The sequence below is a fragment of the Dendrobates tinctorius genome, unplaced genomic scaffold, assembly GCF_039654945.1.
Source record: "Dendrobates tinctorius isolate UK_male_01 unplaced genomic scaffold, ASM3965494v1 ptg000014l, whole genome shotgun sequence".
Lineage (NCBI taxonomy): Eukaryota > Metazoa > Chordata > Amphibia > Anura > Dendrobatidae > Dendrobates > Dendrobates tinctorius.
In genome coordinates this window covers 2,460,418-2,479,988 of record NW_027361682.1, presented here as the reverse complement: position 1 = coordinate 2,479,988, position 19,571 = coordinate 2,460,418, and the positions used below count along the sequence as shown (strand labels likewise).

The window sequence follows — 19,571 nt, the reverse complement described above, 5'->3', positions numbered from 1 at the left end:
CTTTTTGGAGGAATTCTAGGATCTCTGTTATTGGGACCTCCTGGGTTGTCTCGGATAATTGTCGGCCTGTAAACTGCAGGAATTTTTCCCAAATTTTTTGGTATTTGCGTGAGGTTACCTCTTTTCTGCTGGCAAGCAGGGTGGTCACCAATGGAGATAACCCTTTTGTTAGGAGGAGTTCCCTCTCAAGTTCCAAGCCGTGAGATGGAGTATATGAACCCGAGGATGCTCCACTGGGCCCTGGTATAGGAGATACGGGATATCTGGGAGGATCCACGGGTCCGAGACAGACATGCGTCTGAGCCAGGTGAACCATGCCCTCTTTGGCCAGAAGGGCGCGATAAGGATTATGCGAGTTTTGTCTTCCCGAATCTTTTTTTTTTTTTAAGACCACTGGGATCAATGGGATCGGGGGAAACGCATAGGCTAGACTATATCTCCAGCGGTGTAGTAGTGCATCCACCCCTTCGGGACGTTCCTTTTGGTTTAGTGAGTAGAACCTGTTTACTTTCAGATTTTCTCTTGTAGCAAACAGGTCTACCTTCGGCGTGCCCCAGGCGGCACAGATTTCCCCAAATATTTTTCGATTTGGGGTCCACTCTCCCTGGTACAACGCATGACGGCTTTTAAAAAAAAAAAAAAATCGGCTAGATGATTGTCTGCCCCTCTCAAATGTGTACCCGACAAGGACAGGAGGTTGTTTTCTGCCCATGTGAATAGTTCTCTGGCCTCTGCCATCAGGGTTATCGACCTCGTACCCCCTTGCCGGTTTATGTAGGCTATGGCTGTGTTGTTGTCGGATAATATTACGACATGTTTTCCTTGAACTTCTTCTTTTGCTTGAAGAAGGGCCCGCCTTACAGCTGCCAATTCTTTTAGATTTGAGGATGCCACCCTCATTGAGGGTTCCCATTGGTTCTGTAGGATGTTTTTCCACTATGTGTGCCCCCCCTATTGGACTTGCTTCCGTGGTCAGCACCACCGCGTTTTGAATAGTCCAAGGTATTGCTCTATTTAAGTTTTCGGTGCTCAGCCACCACTTTAATGATTCCAGAACCTGAGGTGAGAGGATGATCTTTAAGTTGTACGGATCCCTCCCTTGTTCGGATAGGATCTGCCACTGTAGTTCTCTTGTGTGGGCTTGTGCCCACTGGACCACTGGGATTGTTGCTGTCAAGGTCCCCAGGAGTGACATCGCCTCCCTTACTGACATGGCTTGACCTGGTTGTATCTGTTGTCTTTAGCTGCACATATATTCAGCACCATGGGTCTGCTCCAGACGTAGCCGGCTCCATCAATTTCAAAATCCTTATTTCAAAGTACTGATTTCTAAGTACTCTGAATTAGACTAGAATTGGACTGGAATTTGATTGCAAGGTAACAGCCTATAACACCACAACAATGTTTCGCCTTCTTTTTACTATCACCCCCATACTACTCTAACTCCTGCAATCCCTCTTCCTAGTAAGGAACTATTCATCTCCCCCTCCATTCTCCCCAGACACCTAACCTTCTCCTCACAACTGTTCCTCCACATACAATCCTTTTTCTCCAAACACACACGGCCATATCATGTCCTATCCTGCTCCCACCTTCTAATGCTCTGTCTATTACTCCTTATTGCTGGCGACGTATCCCCAAATCCTGGCCCTCCTCAACACATCCCTACACTCACTTCTACCACCCTGCCACGATCCTCTACACGTCCTCGCAACCATGACAACCTCATACCCATTCATCCAGCCCCCACTCCCTCAACCCCCTTACCTACCTGGAGCCCTATGGAACGCACGCTCTGTCTGCAACAAGCTATCATTTATCCATGACCTCTTTACCACCAACAAACTCTCCTTCCTTGCCATCACTGAAACCTGGCTCACTCCCTCTGACACAGCCTCTCCAGCTGCGCTTTCCTATGGCGGATTCCATCTCTCACACCCCTCGCCCCAGCAACAAACGTGGTGGAGGAGTTGGCGTGCTCCTGTCGATACCTGCTCCTTTACCCCAATTCCTCTGCCACCCTCCGCTACTCTTCCCTCGTTCAAGGTGCACTCCGTCCGCAACTATTCCCCCTCCAACTGGCTGTCATCTACCGCCCCCCAGAACTAGCCATCTCCACCTCGACTACTTCACCACCTGGCTACTCCATTTCCTTTCTGCTGACATCCCCACCATCATCATAGGAGACTTCAACATCCCCATTGACACTTCCACCCTGGCTGCCTCTAAACTTCTATCGCTCACGGCTTCCCTCGGCCTCACTCAATGGTCCTCTGCGGCCACTCACTGGACCTTATCTTCACTCGTCTCTGTTCCCTCACTAATCTCAACTCACCCCTCCCCCTGTCTGACCACAACCTACCGACATTCTCTTCCCACTCCTCTCCTACTGCGCAACCCATGTTCCATAAACTCGCTCACGCACGCAGGAATCTCAAACACCTCAATTTACAGTCCCTTCTCCCTCTTACAGACATAGCTTCCCTTCAGGACACAGATGCTGCTGCCACTTTTTATAACACCACAATAACAGCAACACTTCGGCTGCCCCCCTCACGCAGAGCAAAACTCGAACAATCAACAGGCAGCCCTGGCTGACCAAAGAACTGAGAAGGGTTTCCAGGATCGCTGAGTGGAGATGGAAGAGAACCCATTCTACTAAGCACTTCAACGCATACAAGCTGTCCCTTGTCAGCTTTAAGTCCACGCTCTCTGCCGCAAAACAAACTTACTTTGCATCTCTCATATCTTCCCTGTCTCACAACCCTAAACAGCTCTTCAACACTTTCAATTCTCTACTCCGTCCCACAACACCTCCTCCCCCTCCTCTCATTTCTGCTGAAGACTTTGCCTCCTTCTTAAAGCAGATCGACACAATCAGACAAAACTTTGACCCGCAGCCCCCAATGCCCCTCTTAGCCGCTCAGCCCTGTTCTGCAAAAGCCAGCTTCTCCACCATGACAGAAGATCAGCTCTCCACCCTTCTGTCAAGATCACACCTCACCACTTGTGCCCTCGACCCACTCCAGTCTCACCTCATCCCTAACTTGGCCACAGTCCTCATTCCATCTCTAACACACCTTTTCAACCTTTCACTTACAAATGGTGTCTTTCCCTCATGCTTCAAACATGCCTCAATCACACCCATCCTCAAAAAGCCCTCCCTTGACCAATCCTCTGTGTCTAACTATCGCCCAATATCTCTTCTCCCTTACGCCTCAAAACTACTGGAACAGCATGTATATCTTGAACTGTCCTCCCACCTCTCCTCCTGTTCCCTCTTTGACCGGTTACAATCTGGCTTCCAACCGCATCACTCAACTGAAACTGCCCTAACTAAAGTCACTAACGACTTACTAACTGCCAAGAGCAAGCGACACTACTCTGTCCTCCTTCTCCTGGACCTGTCCTCTGCCTTTGACACCGTAGACCATTCCCTCCTGCTACAGACTCATTTCTTGGCATCACAGACCTGGCCCTATCCTGGATCTCATCATACCTAACAGACCGAACATTTAAGTGTCTCCCTCTCACACACCACCTCCTCACCTCGCCCCCTGTCTGTCGGTGTTCCCCAAGCCTCTGTCCTAGGACCCCTACTATTCTCTATCTATACCTTCGGCTTGGGACAACTCATAGAATCCCACGGTTTGCAGTAGGACCTCTATGCCGATAACACGCAGATCTACCTATCTGGACCCGACCTCGCCTCCTTACTGACTGAAATCCCACAATGTCTGTCTGCTATCTCAGCCGCCTTCTTTGCTCGCTTTCTCAAACTGAACATGGACAAAACAGAATTCATCATCTTTCCCCCATCTCACTCTACCCCTCCACCAGACCTATCCATCAATGTCAACGGCTGCTCTCTTTCCCCAGTCCCGCATGCTCGGTGCCTTGGGGTGATTCTCGACTGTGCGCTCTCTTTCAAACCACATATCCAAGCCCTCGCCTCCTCCTGCCGCCTCAAACTCAAAAATATTTCCCGGATCCGCTCATTCCTCAACCACGAAACCACAAAAACACTAGTGCATGCTCTTACCTCCCACCTCGACTACTGCAACCTCCTACTCTCTGGCCTCCCCTCTAGCACTCTGGCTCCGCTCCATCCTACACTCTGCTGCCCGACTAATCCACCTGTCTCCCCGCTATTTCCCAGCCTCCCCCCTATGCCAGGCCCTTCACTGGCTTCCTATTGCCCAGAGGCTACAATTCAAAACCCTAACCATGACATACAAAGCTATCCACAACTTGTCTCCTCCATACATCTGTGACATGGTCTCTAGGTACCTACCCGCACGCAACCTTCGATCTTCTCAAGATCTCCTTCTCTAACTCCCCCCTTATCTCTTCTTCCCACAACCGCATACAAGACTTCTCCCGTGCTTCCCCCATACTCTGGAACTCCCTACCGCAACACATCAGACTCTCACCATCAACGGAAACCTTCAAGAAGAACCTGAAGACCCACCTGTTCCGACGAGCCTACAGCCTGCAAGGATCCTCGGTCTACAGAACCACAGCAAAACCTGCTCTACTCTCTCCTACTGTATCCTCACTCATCCCTGTAGACTGTGAGCCCTCGCGGGCAGGGTCCCCTCTCCTTATGTACTTGTGTGTCCCTTGTTTTACACATGTTTATTATACTTGTCTATATTTCCCCTTTTCACATGTAAAGCGCCATGGAATAAATGGTGCTATATAAATGCATAATAATAATAATAATAAATAATCATCTTTTGTTGGATAGCCCCAATTTTCCTTTCTGGGAGCTTGCCACGTTGCTTTATTGAATTTAATTGGATTCCGAGGAATTCCTGCATCTGAACTGGCGCTAATCTGGACTTTTTTAGATTATCCAGCCTAGCCTGGTTAATATTTCCAGAACCTCCGTGACCGCGTTCTTGCAACTTTCCTCGTTGTTTGCCACCACCAGGAAGTCGTCCAAATGGGGCACTAATAGTATGTCCTCTCTTCTTACGAAGAATGCTACTTCCGCGATGATTTTTGTAAATATACGAGGGGCTACTGACACCCCGAAGGAGATGAGTGGGAATTTGAGCAATCTCCACCACCAGTCTCAGGTATTGATGATGTTCCCCCTATATTGGCACATGGCATCGGTGAGATCTATTACTGCCATGTAGCAGCCAGGGTTGAGTAATTTCACTGCTGACCTTAAGGTCTCCATTTTGAACTTTTCTGTTGTGATGTATTGGTTCAAGGCTTTCAGGTTGAATATTGTTCTTAATGACCTATCTGGTTTTGGCGTAAGAAACAGAGTACTGTAGAACCCTTTCCCTATTTGGTGGTATGGTACTCTTATTAGTACTTCTTGTATGAGGAGTTGAACCTCCTTTTCTAGGGTGGCCTGATTCTTTTTGGCCACCGGGGTCATTTTTATTTGGAGCGGCGGGAGGATCCAAAAATTTAGTCGCAGACCTTCGGATAACAGATCGGTTACCCACTTTGAGGCGGGTAATGCGACCCACTGATGAACAAACCCCCGGAGCCTTCCCCCTACCGGTATTCTGATGTCATTGTTTGGTATCAGATTTCGGGGTGGCTTTACTGAAGAAGAATCCTTTTTCCTTCCTTTCCCTCCAGGGTCTGCCCCACCCTGCGACCTGAATTTGAAAGGGCGCATGCACGGGCAGCACCTCAGACGGAATCTACTGTGCCATCAGCCAGGAATCCCGCCGCCTTCCGTAGGGAAGGTATTGCTTCCAGCAGTCTCTCCCTTGGGCATTTCTTTTTTATTTGCTCAGTTAATTCCTCCAACCACTTGACCATAGCACGCGCTGTTGCAAGTGGCGGCTATGCCTGGTTTAAATGACCATGCCGAGTTGCCGACGCCTCCCAAGCAGATTTTAGGAACGCATCAGCTTTCTTGTCGAGGGGATCTTTTAAGGCGCCCATGTCCTCAAATAGCAATACTATTCCCCTGGAGGTGCTAGCAAAGGCAGCATCCAATTTGGGAGCTTTTTCCCCATTTTTCGAATACCTCTTCATCGAACGGGTATTTACGTTTGAGTGCTTGTGGTATGGACATCTTTTTGTTGGGCCTTTTCCACTCTCTTAATTAGATTTAGCAGGTTAGGCCTGTTTCACACATCCGTATGTTATCAGTCAAAATCCGCCGTTTTGCAAAAAAAACGGATTTGCCATTTTGCTTGGCGGATCCGTTTTTTCCCCCATTGAGTTGCATCACCGGTGGATCTTGACGGATGGCCATCCGTTGGATCCGCTTTTTTTGCGGATTCGCCAAAATTTTGGCGTCTGCCGATATGCCTGGACGGACAATGCAACGTTTTTTCGGGTGGCCGGATCCGCATTTTACATTGCGCATGCCCAGAGGACTTGCCTCAGCTGCAAATTTAACCCTAAACTCTATTATGGTGGCTGAAAAACTCTCTCTCTCTCCTCCCCAGAGAGCGGTTCCTTTAAATTTCTTCCTTCACCGAATCCGTCAAAAAAACGGTCCGGTGGCACACGTTGATGTCCGTACACAGGCGGATCCGTTTTCCGCCATTTTGGCGGACTACAACGGACAGAAAAAACTGGTGTGAAACAAGCCTTATCATGAAAGGGAAAAACTCTGCATTTTTTCCCCTCTAGATTACTAAACATGGAATCTTGAATAGACCGCGGCTCTCTAGGCGTTTCAAGCCCCAGGGTGGACCTTACAAGTTTGAGCAATTTTCCAATATCTTCGGATAGAAAATAAGGATGCCCTTCCTCCTCATCTGAGGAGTCCAGATCTGAGCCATCAGACGGCCCCCACTTCTCCCAGCTATTCCTCCGAGTCTAAATCGGTTGCAATTTCCGTAGGGGGAGGAGGACGCGGGGGTGAAGCTGGGGTTGCGATGGGTTTGGGGGGGCTAAGTGTGGTTTGCTCCTTCAACTCGTCTCTTACAGTTGTTTTTACTTGATCCCGGATCATAGCTTTAATGCTCTGAAATAGGGACGGTGACTCTTCGGCCACTGTTTTCTTAATGCAAGAGCGACAGAGTCGCTTATCATACGTTTTAGCTAGGGCCTTTTTGCACAATGCACATTCCTTATTCTTTTGTTTTGATGTGGCCTTTCCCTATAGAGACATGACATAGGGCAGTTGTTAGTAAATGTGTTGCCTTACAAAGGTACTCACCCGGACCCTCTGGGTACCCCGGTAGTCTGCGGTTCTTCCTCCGGTGCGCGCATCTCGGCTTCTGGGTCTGCCATCTGGAGAAGCTTGGTGCCTCTTTCTTGCTGGCCCTGCTGCTTCCCAGCGATCTGACAGGAGCAGTCATACACAGCTCCCAAGGACCAGTGGCACCCCGCGCCTCCGCTTATTTATATGGAGGAGCGTTGTGTGCTTCTGGAACTGCTCCCTCCTGAAAGTGTCCAGGACACCGCCTCCCCCGGTGTGTGAAGTCGTCTCCACACTCAGTCGGCGCCAGCGTTGTGATGGACACACCTCCCCCGGCCCAGCCTCCTGCCAGGAGCGGCCGCCGGAGAGTCCAGTGGGGATGGGATACACGCTGCAGGAAACAGGAAACCAACTGGGGAGAGAGGTGCCGCCCCCTTCTTTTATCTCTGCTACAGGTTTCCTGTTTCCTGGGGGCGGATACCATCTCTCATGTGCAGTGCCGTCATGGGGAAGGGAAAAAAAAAAAAAAGAAGAGGCGCCTACCCCAATAGTCCACCGTAGCATGTTTCCTCCTTGCCTGTCACGGGATCCGGAATTTCTTCCGAGAGGAGAGAGTGCCAGGCGCCACTGAAAAGCTCACTCCCACAGTCCCGGACTGTGATGAGGAAGAACCACCTACCTCGCTCTCCGACTTGGATAGTCCGCCGCCTGCCAGTCCAAAGGAAGCGCGTAGGCCTGAAACTCCAGAGAGGGCTGATTCATTGGACCCGGACATGCTCCCATCTTCTATCCCTCAACATGACTACCACTTAACCTGAACCACACCGTACTGAGCGGACGACAGCTGGAATACCTCACACTGTGACCTCCGGTGTGCACGCTAATAAGATGCTCTCCCTACTTCCTCCCTGAACAGTCATCAATAGGAACCATGTGTACATAGCGATGACTATGCAGGGAAGTGGGAAGAGAACCTTATCAGCGAGCACACTGGAGCGGAAAATCCCTAAATGCAGTGCCCAGAGAAGGGAGGATGAGGTATGTATTTCTGAGGGATGTAGGGCGCAGGCGCGGGATTTCCGGGCCATAACTGACGTGCATGGGAGGGGAGGTAGTATTACAATGAAGACAGGAGGCAGGGACTTATACTAATGATTTCTTCCAGGCTCCGGGGCATGCGGTGCCTAGAAGAAATTATTAGTATAAGGAAAGAAACATTTCTCAACAAGACCGCTAACATGAGGCATACAAGGCAGGACTAGTGTGACATTTCTAATCACCTGCATGCCCATATTAATAGGTCATATGCATCCTGTTGAGGGGGGGGGGGGTGACAGATTCCTTTTAAATAGTTTAAAAAAAAAACAAAAAAAAAACAAAAAACTAATAATGGGATGGGCCACCTCTTTGTAACATGTTAAAGACTTGCTGAGATGCGATCACTCTAGGGGTTACCCTTTACATCTTCTCCATGAAGCTTTAACTCCTTCAACAATTGAAATGAATCCTTCTAAAAAGAGAAATGACCTGTATACCTTTTGGGATAGATTTCCATCCAATCAAACTCAAGGGGAATGTAAGGATCTGTACTCACTCAGGTACGTAGGAGGAAACAAGAGTCATGTTCTCTCTAAAGTCCATGTGGGTTTGTTTCATAAACCACCAACAAAAGGTAAACAGTCTTTACATCAGGTAGACAAAACTTCAATGTCCATAGAGGAGCTCTGCTCCCACAGGCTGTGCAATGTCCAGCACGCAGGCTCGGTCTGGAGCCACACACACACAGGAAGGCTTCTCCCTCTCTGCACACAGACTATGTGCCAAACAACAGCCTCCATTATGTAGGCTGTCAAAACAATATATTCCATAAAGTGACAGTGCATATAAATTAAATACTACCTATAAAGTGCATAAGGATAATAAATCACTGCAGTGATTTATTTATTATCCTTATGCCATATGCACTTTATAGGTAGTATTTAATAGAATATATTGTTTTGACCTATATTATTCATGGTATAATCCCTATTAAGGTAGTCAATTGCTTTATTGTGAATTCTCAAACTCCTTGTTAAGAATAAGTGTTTTTTAGGCTGCGATTTGTGGAATTTTACTCTTCTGGTTTCCAATTGATTACGTTTCTTTCTCTTTTCCACATGGGCATATGAGATGTATTCAGCTACTTGTATAAACTTGAAATTGATTGGTTATTTTGGGACTAATTATTGACTTATTTACCACTTGATGTCTTTCCTGTAAGACCTCTCCTTTTTTATTTGCTTTTATGTCTTGTTATGGTTTCAATAAAATATTTGGTTTTATACTGAACTGTTTGTCGGAGTAATTTTTGTAGGTTTCATTATCAGCTTATACTACCATGTCACAATGAAATGAATATGCCCATATTCAAAGTACACTCCTAGAACTTCACACTGCTTGACTGGCACATACACACCTTGCCCTGACCCCCACTAGGTGTTTACAGTACACACACAAAGCTGCATGGCCCCCTCAGTGTGCCTGCATAATTCTATACCACTCTTCCCCCCCCTCCCTCAAGAATGTGTTGTGAGCAACTCCCTCCGCCGTGTGCAGAAGCACATGGCAAGCCAAGATTTCTTTGTCTAGGTACAGTGTTCCTTTAAGACCAAATGTATTAACACAGAATAATCACAGGAATAGGAAGCTCATATTTCTGGAAACCGCAGGGTCAGAGCTCCCAACTGGTGGGTTTTGGGAGCTCAGCGCCTAACAGGAGCTGAGAAAAGGTTCCTGCTTAACCCTAGCTGGTAGACAGTTCATGTTTGGATTTAAATGAACGGCAATCTCATACTCGGGAAAAATGATAGTTTTGCCATCATCCTACGAGCCTCGCAGCCCGAGTTATGATGATTACGAGTTTTAGTAAGTTCTTAGTAAATTTGGGAAAGGGGAGTACATCCCATAGCTCTGTCCCCCTCAGTGAGGTCACGAACAGAGGGTATAACATCAGTGAGCGCAGTTAGGATTTGCCGGTGGATTCAGCTATGACAGGCTGTGCAATCTGACCTGATGATCTGGGAAGGTCCGCGCACCCTCCACCACATGGCGTACCATTGTCCGAGATACCTGTAAGTTTCTACTTTAATCCATTTTTATTTGTGATTGTCTGTACATATTGTAATGGTCTCATTTTGTAACAAATTTTTATACTTTTGTAAACACTGCCTATTCTTTTTGAAGCAAAATATAAAACATTACTAGCTTTTTTCTCCTTGCTCCAAACATATCCCCCACGATCTCCAACTAAGTCAACGCTACTGATTGGGTGGGCTCCTGACCCGATGTTAATTCAAATCAGGAGCTGCTGGCAGCGAACTGTGTTCTGGGGTGTTTGGGAGACTCTGGCAGTGACGGACGGAGGTTTAAAAGTGTATTATCCCGCCTGGGACCGGGAGTAGTCATTTCGCCCTCACTGCAGCGTGTCCAATAGCCAGTACACAGCAAGGTAGCCTCTCTGGCGACTACTTATCCTAGGTGCAGTTTCCGGACTGACCTGAGTTTAGGGGGGGGGGGGGGGGGGGCGCCGACAGAAAGCTGCAAATTCCAAACCGGAATTAGAATATACATAAAATCCCTCCTGAAGAACTGGGGGCAACCAAGCACCCCCAGTTCATGACATACCAATTCTCACAGATGACCCTGTAAACATTCCTAGTCCGCATTTTAGCTCAATGAGATTCCCACACTAAGGTGCATGTACAAGTTCATGTATGTAGTAGTCAAATTACTCCAATTTGCCTCTACAGAGTCATTTTTGGCAAAATTGGCAGTTAACGAGTTGGGTCATCGTTTGCAGCTCAAGAAAAGACCATACTAGACAACCCTTACTGCCCTTATGAACAGCAGACTCTGGACCGCTGCTGGCCAGAGTTGTGGTTGAGAATGCAGTGCTTGTTGTGCTTGCAACACTCCATATCTGTGTGGGAAGCCCCAACACAGTCAGTTGGGCGTTTGGAAATTTGTGAGGTGGGGGAAAAAGTCTTAATTACTCACCGATTAACGGTATTTTTCGGAGTCCATGACAGCACCACCTGAGAGAGGGGATCCGCCCTTCAGGAACAGGAAACCTACAGATACAAAAGGGCGGCACCTCTCCCACGCATCAGTTGGATTACAGAGCACAAGATGACCTCCAAGGTTAATGCATGATTTATGTACAGTACTATTATCTAAATATTTATCACCAGTGGACATATACAAGAGGAAGAAGTGCGCACCCCAGTTAAACTAAAGGGAGGGAATATACGTGTGCACCACCTGAGAGAATTACAGAGAGTAGTAACTACTTAGGGAGGGACTACAGCCTGCAGTATCCTTATACCAAAGGAGAGGTCTGCGGAAGCACCCAGGTCTAGCCTATAATGACTATAAAAGGTGCTCGGAGAGGACCAAGTAGCCGCCTTACATATCTGGTCAATGGAGACTTCCGATCTCTCAGCCCACGAGGTCGCCATGGCTCTGGTGGAATGCGCCGTCCTCAGCTTCCCAGGTGCCGACCTGCCTTTTGAGGTGTATTGCTATTGAAATCGCCTCTCTAATCCACCTGGCTAGTGTATTTTTTGACGCTCTAAAACCTTTCCTAGGGCCTTGATGGGAGACAAACAAGGCATTATCTTTCTTCCAGGGATCGGTAACTGCCTGATATTCTATGAGGCATCTCCTAACATCTAGGGTGTGTAGTTTCTCTTCCTTCTCGTTAGCTGGATTAGGGAGGAAGGATGGAAGGACTATTTCCTGTGTCCTATGAAAGCTAGAAACTACCTTAGGTAAGTATGCTGGATCAGGCCTAAGTATTACCCTATCGTCTTTAAACTGTATATAAGGGGGACGCCTAGATAATGCCTGGATGTCGCTTACTCTACGATCTGACGTCAGAGCTATCAGGAAGGCTAATTTGAGGGACAGGTTTTTTATGGAAGCTGATGAGATAGGTTCAAATGGAGGTTCCGTCATAGCCGTGAGGACTAGGTTCAAGTCCCACAGCATGAATCTATCCTTCACTATTGGCCTGGATCTACCTGCCGCCTTAATGAATCTACTGACCCAGTAATTACCTGCAATGTTGCAGCTAAAGAGGGCCCCCAAGGCTGATACTTGTACTTTAAGGGTACTGGTGGAAAGCCCCATGTCCAGACATTTCTGTAGAAACTCTAAGATTTGAATTATAGGCGCTGAATCCCCAGCGACTACTCCTGAGTACTGAAGGAATTTTTTCCAAATTCTGACGTAAATTTTTGTAGTAATGATTTTTCTACTTTTAAGTAGGGTGTTAAATCAAGTCTGGGGAGAAACCTTTATCTTTTAGCAGTGACCGTTCAAACTCCACGCCGTCAGATGTAGGCCAGCCACCTGAGGATGGAAAACTGGGCCATGGGATAGGAGATCCAGGTTGTCCGGAAGAACCCAAGGATCGGACACTGACATGGTCCTGAGGCATGAGAACCATGCTCTCCTGGGCCAAAATGGAGCGATAACTATAACCCTTGCTCTGTCTTTTCTGATTTTCCTCATCACCAGGGGTAGTAGAGATAGGGGAGGGAAGGCGTAGGCTAGCCTGAAGTCACACTTTATCAGAAAGGCATCTACCGCCAGAGGATTCTCTCTGGGATTTAGGGAGTAGAATTGTCTTAATTTCCTGTTTTCTTTGGTGGCGAAGATCTACCTTTGGTTGTCCCCACTTTTGTACAATCAGGTTGAAGATGGAGGTTTTTAGGGACCATTCTCCTTGCTTTAGCAGATTGCGGCTTAAGAAATCTGCCGTGATGTTTTCTTTCCCTTTTATATGTAGAGCTGTTAAAGATAGAAAATGCTGCTCTGCTAGATGGAACAAACGCTCTGCTACATTCATCAGGGGCTTAGAACGGGTCCCGTCTTGGTGGTTGATATAAGCCACGGTGACCTGATTGTCGGAGAACACTCGTACGTGATGGCCCTGTAGATACAAAAGGAGCTTTTTAGCCGCCTGCTCCACTGCTGTCAATTCTTTCAGGTTAGATGACATTTCTATCTGATGATGCTCCCATAGGCCCTGGACCAGAATCTCACCCATATGAGCCCCTCAACCGGAAGGGCTAGCATCCGTGGTGACTATGCGGGTTATGTTATACTCCCAGGGTACCCCTCTGGATAAATTATCCTTGTCTAGCCACCACTCTAGGGACTCCCTTGTGTTTCAGGACAAGGTTAGCTGGCCCTCCAAGTAACCCCCAAGGACTCTTTGATGTAATAAAACCTCGCCCTGTAGTTTCCTTGCATGAAACTGGGCCCACTGGACTGCCGGGATACAGGACGAGAGAGAACCTAGAAGGGTCATGGCTTTCCTGAGGGACATGGTGGGGTTATTGGAAGCGTTCAGGACATGGTAGTGTAGGCGAACAAGCTTCTCCGGAGGCAGACGGCATTCCTGTTTCTCAGAATCTAGGATTAGGCCTACGAATTGCTGGACTCTCATCGGCTGTAACCGAGATTTTTTGATGTTCAGCAACCATCCTAACCTTTCTAGGGCAGACATTGCCCTCTGTAGCTGTTCCAAACAATGATCCGCCGTTTTGCCGACAATAAGGAAGTCATCCAAGTAGGGGACTACTAGAATGTCTGATTCACGTAGATGGGCATTCACTTCCACTACCACTTTAGTAAACACCCAGGGAGCGACTGCCACCCCAAAGGGGAGGGCCGCATATTGGAAATGTCGAACTGACCCATCTAACTGAACCGCCACTCTGAGGAAACGCTGATGAGCTGCATGAATGGGTATATGGTAGTAGGCGTCTTAAATCTAACACCACCACAAAGCAGTTTTGAAACAGCAATTTTATTGTGGAATTGATGGTTTCCATTTTGAACGGACGTATGACCAGAAACTCGTTGAGGGCCTTAAGATTTATTGTAATCCTAAAGGAGCTGTCTGGCTTGCGGACCAGGAACAGAGGGGAGTAAAAACCTTTCCCCCTTTCTCCCTCTGGAACCTCTGTTAGGACCTTCTCGCCGCAGAGATCACGAACCTCGGCCTCCAGGGCAGCTTGTTCTGATGTGGAAGACCTGAGTGGGGTGACTAAATCGATCTTGGTGAACCCAGGAGAATTCTAGTCGTAGTCCCGCAGCTATCACCCCCAGTATCCAGTTGCTACTAGAGATCAGCGACCAGGCTGGGTAGAAGGCAGCTAGTCTCCCTCCTACCGGGGCAACTAGTCATTGGGGCGCTTTTTAGTGCCGCGTGCTGGACCTTCCTGGCGCCCCCCTCCTCCAAACATAAATCCTGTACCCTTTCTTCTTTTCTCATCCCATCTGCCCTGATCTCTGGACGGCCTTCTACGGAAATATCCTTTCCTGGTAAAGGGACGTCTATAAGAAGGGTTCGGCAGACTGGGGAATTTCTTTTTATCATCCCCAGCTTTTTCTAATAGTTCGTCCAGGACGGGGCCGTATATTCCTCCTCACACGGAATGGAACAGAGTCGGGACCTGGCCTGAATATCTCCCGGCCAGCACTTTAACCAGAGCGCCCTTCGAGCTGCATTAGACAATCCCGCGGTTCTAGCCGCCATCCTTGTAGAGTCCGCCGAAGCATCGGCTAAAAAAGCAGTGGCATTCTGGATGCTCGACAGAGTTTTCCGAATGGGTGCTCGAGGCTCTGTCTTTTAGCTGGGAATCCAGTTGATCTAGCCAGACCATCATGGATCTGGCTGTACAAGTGGCAGCTATCGCTGGTCTTCGCGCGCCCGCTGACATCTCCCATGCTCCCTTTAGAAAAGAATCCGCTTTTTATCCAGTGGATCTTTCAAGGAGGCCATGTCGTCAAAAGGTATGGAGGATTTTTTGGAGGCTTTGGCTACTGCCGCGTCCAGCTTAGGGGCCTTATCCCATCTGCTTACCACTGGGTCATCAAAAGGGTACCTCCACTTGAAGGCTGGTGGCATGGTGCCCCTTTTTTTAGGACTCTTTCATTCTCTATCAGGCTCTGGACTTTATCATTTAATGGAAAAGCCCTGCGCTTCCTGGGATCTAGACCCCCGAACATCATGTCCTGTGCTGAGAGTTCCGGCTTTGTGTCTGCTACCCCCATGGTGGACCTTATTGCTTTGACTAGCCTATCCATTTGGTCTAAGGGGAAGCAGAACCGGCTAGAGTCTTCATCCGAAGAAGACGAAGAGGAGGCCGGGGAGTCAGAGGAGTTATCGTCTTTCCTAGGGGCGACCGAGGACTCAGCCTGAAAAACTAGCCTCTCTTCTCCTAGAAGATTCCCCTTGAAATAGGGCTTTCATCTCTGTCCTGATTATCTCCCTCAGGCTTGTAGTGAAGTCAGGCGTCTCTGTATACCTGTATAAACGGGGGAGAGTGTAAGGGCCTGTCCATCTACCCATGGACTATCGTTCCCCTATCAACCCCTACCGTCTGTTGCACGCATGGCTGACATAACTTTTTAGGGTGGCCATCTGGCAAGGGGCAACTACAGAGGGCACATTCCCTGCGCTTCTGTTTTCCCGTAGCTTTCTTCCCCTGCGAAAAAACATAAGGGAACACTGCATCAGGGTACATTCACAGAGATCTCTTACCCATGCAGATGAAGCAGGTACCGGATCACGGAGGGAGGCAGGGGGATCCTTTAGTGTGGAGGAACTTCCGCGGCTCTGTCCGCTCGTTCATCTTTGCTTCTTTTGCTGGACACTCGTATGAGGCTTCGCTGTGGCCTGTTTCTGCGGGCGCACCTGCGCCTCGTCCTGCTAGTCTATGGGGGCTTCCGTCGTATCCATTGCTGGGCCTTCGGAAGCATCCCAGCAGAGTCCCCGCCTGCCTTATAAGGCCTCCTGATGTCCGGGTCAGCAGGGTTCTGGCTGTGGCACCTCCCACCCGGGACCCTCCCGCAACCCCCGCGCCCCAGGACAGGCGCGGATCCGCGGCGCACACCAGAAAGCCGGCACCCGACTTCCGGTTTCGGTGTTCCCGGCCCCGCTCCTCCCGCCGCGTCACTTCCGCCGCTCACCTGAGACCGCGGGAGCGCGAGGAAAGGAGCCGACACGGCGCCCCCAGCCCGGAATGCCTCCAGCTCCCACGTGCGTCGCCCTGCGTCCATCGACCGGGCGCCAACGCCGGCCCGGATGAGGAGAGGACCGGCCCCCAGGGGGAACGCACCAGGAGGGGCCCGGGGCATACATACCTCCTAGTGCTGGCACTCTGGAGGCGGCTGTCCACCGGACCCCTTGCTCCACCTGCTCCGTCCACTGCCGTGGCGACCTACCCGGCCCCACCATGGCGCTTCCAGGGACCCCACGCTGACCAAGGTAGGAGAACCCCCCGCTACCTGGGTCGGTCAGCCGGCCTGGGAATATCCTCGATGATCCATGACGGACGACCTGTAGGAAGTCCTGTCCTCTAGGAACAGGAAACCAACTGATGCGTGGGAGAGGTGCCACTCTTTTGTATCTGTAGGTTTCCTGTTCCTGAAGGGCGGATCCCATCTCTCAGGTGGTGCTGTCATGGACGACCGAATAACCAGGGTGATTTGGCTGCCACCTCTGAGTATTCTACTGCGTGTGATGTTAATGCTGAGGAAGAAGAGGATAGGCCACTTGATGCAGCGCTTGCCATCCACTGGAGCACATGCTCTTTCTGACCCTCGAGTGGCACGTCCAGTATTTTAAGAGCAAATGGGGCCTCCTGAATCCTCACTGCAACACAGTTTTATCCCAAATGATTTGGATTAGTAAATAGGGCCTCGTGGTTGAATCCCAATATTAGGATTAATGATTTTCAAGAGCAAATGGGGCATTGTGACTCCTCACTGCAATACAGTTTTATCCCAAACGAATGGTGGAAACGCAATTATTCACCGATCTTTGATCGAATTTTGCCGACTTTGAGGAAAAATGCTCAGGAAACAGAACACAAATCTAAATGTTGCATGCCGAATTTGAGATTGGCAAATGTTTTCCAAACAAGTTTGCTGATCACTAGTCTTAATAAACCAGCCTGGACGTTTTACTTGAATCGCTTCCTGTGCCTACCTCAAGCGCAACCAAGTGAGTAGAAACTGAACACTTCTAATATCAACTGCTCAATGAAGAAGAAACCGCACTCAGATAACAGACAGATCTTAAGCCCCCGTCACACATAGCGACGCTACAGCGATCCCGACATCGATACGACCTGATAAGGATCGTTGCTGCATCACTATGTGGTCGCTGGTGAGATGTCAAACAGTCAGATGCTCCCAACGACACAGCAATGATCCGGCGACCCGTAGCGACCATTGTAACGATGTCATGCCATGTGTCTCGCTTCTGAGTTGCTGACAAGGTCGTTGTAAAAGGTGTCAAACATACCGATGCATGCTACCCAGCGGTACCTCAATAATCAAAAAAATGTCCAGGCCATTCCGACACGACCAGCGATCTCACAGCAGGGGCCTGGTCGCTGCTACCTGTCAAATGTAGCGAGATCGCTGCTGAGGACGCTGTTGCGTCACAAAACTTGTGACTCAGCAGTGATCTCACTAGCGATCTCGCTGTGTGTGATGGGGGCTTTAGCTAAAAATACAAAAGGAATATTGGGGCCCTTCTGGAATTGTATAGGTGTACGGTTTTAGAAAACAAAGTTCTACAATGATGTTCTCATTTTATAGTTATCCAAACTGTCATGTATAAAAAATTTCAACCATTTTTAGCCACAACATTTATCTATCACCATAAAAATGTGTTTGCTTAATGGTACCGATTGTTATGATTAACAAAGTACGTCATGTTTATTATAATTGATTTATGTCTTTATTTTATCTTATAATGTACTGGCATATAGAAATATCTGTATAGACCACTATATAAGTACAAGTACATGTAAAGAAGAATGATATTAAGGTTTTTGGCTTAGACAATTCTCATGTACAAAGCAGTGAAGCCTGTGGCTGGGAATGTTTCTGCCTTACATATCAGAGGTCACCGACACTAACATGCTTCATAACATATAGTGCGTTGTGAAAGTATTCTGCTCCCTGGAACTTTTCAACCTTTTCCCACATATCATCCTTCAAAACAAAGATACCAAATGTAAATTTTTGGTGAAGAATCAACAAGTGGGACACAATTGTGAAGATGAACGAAATTTATTGGTTATTTTAAATTTTTTTGGAAATTTAAAAACTGAAAAGTGGGGTGTGCAATATTATTCGGCCCCTTTAACCTAATACTTTGTTGCGCCAGCTTTTGCTGTGATTACAGCTGCAAGTCGCTTGGGGTATGTCTCTGAAATTCTTGCCCATTCTTCCTTGGCAAACAGCTCGAACTCAGTGAAGTTGGATGGAGATCGTTTGTGAACAGCAGTTTTCAGATCTTTCCACAGATTCTCGATTCGATTCAGGTCTAGACTTTGACTTGGCCATTCTAACACCTGGATACGTTTATTTGTGAACCATTCCATTGTAGATTTTGCTTTATGTTTGGGATCATTGTCTTGTTGGAAGACAAATCTCCGTCCCAGCCTCAGGTCTTTTTCAATCAATCAGCATAACATCAGCAGTAACCCCCCATCAACAGAGCAGAGTGGAAGAGAATCTGAATCACCAGTAAGAGCGGTCTGTGACCAGTCAGTAGAGATCAGCAGCAGGTACAAAAGGCAGGTAGGAAGCAACTACCTGAGTGTTTTTTATTACAATGTGCTAAAAATTAATAAAATAAGAATAGTCCCTTGTAACCCCATAATGAATCAGCCAATATATCCACATCAAAAGTTTCATGCAAATACATCTGAAAAAACCCTGAACATCTAAGGTTACTCTACAAGCCAGTGACTGATTAGAACCTGTGACTTCTCAGCATTTAGTGGTCACTACTCACCTGTGCGGTTATCTGTAGGAATCTCCTCTTTACACCGCTCATCACCCCTCACATATGTCTCTGTAGTATTAATATGGGGCAGATCTTCACCCTGAAACAAAGATTACGAGTCACTGACAGATGAAGACGTTTGAGAAGATAAAGACAATGTCTATGATCAGCTTTATCCTGTTATCTCCACTAGATATAAAACATACACTAAATGGCCACATTACTGGAGACAGCACGTCTACTAGGACGTAGAATCTTCTTTCCCCTTCAGAACCTCAGCAATTAATCACATCATCGATTGCATAAGGTGCTGAGTTGGTTCCCCAGGAATACTGGCCCATGCCAACAGGATAGGTTCTTGCAAATTAGACGAACGTGCTGAATTGCTTTGAGCATCCAATTCTAGCTCGTCCCAGAGATGCTTTATTAGGGTTAAAATCTGAGGACTGTGAAGGAGGGAAAACTCACTGTCATATTCCTGGTGTGGAAGATTCTGGACCCTCCTGAAGAGAATAGCTGTATGACATAAAAGGTATATGAGTGACGATGCAGAATATACTGTTATTACAGAACACTGAT

At 48.0% G+C, this 19,571-nt stretch overlaps 1 protein-coding gene across 3 annotated transcripts in view; it reads right to left on the bottom strand.

Annotated features, from left to right (window-relative positions):
* LOC141073618 (uncharacterized) overlaps positions 1–19,092 on the bottom strand; it is a 295,600-nt gene extending 276,508 nt beyond the window's left edge. For all 3 annotated transcript variants that reach the window (XM_073560964.1, XM_073560922.1, XM_073560930.1), the window contains exon 1: positions 19,002–19,092. The gene's annotated coding sequence lies outside the window, so the exon portion shown is untranslated. The remainder of the gene's footprint in view (positions 1–19,001) is intronic.
* Positions 19,093–19,571: the final 479 nt, after the last annotated feature.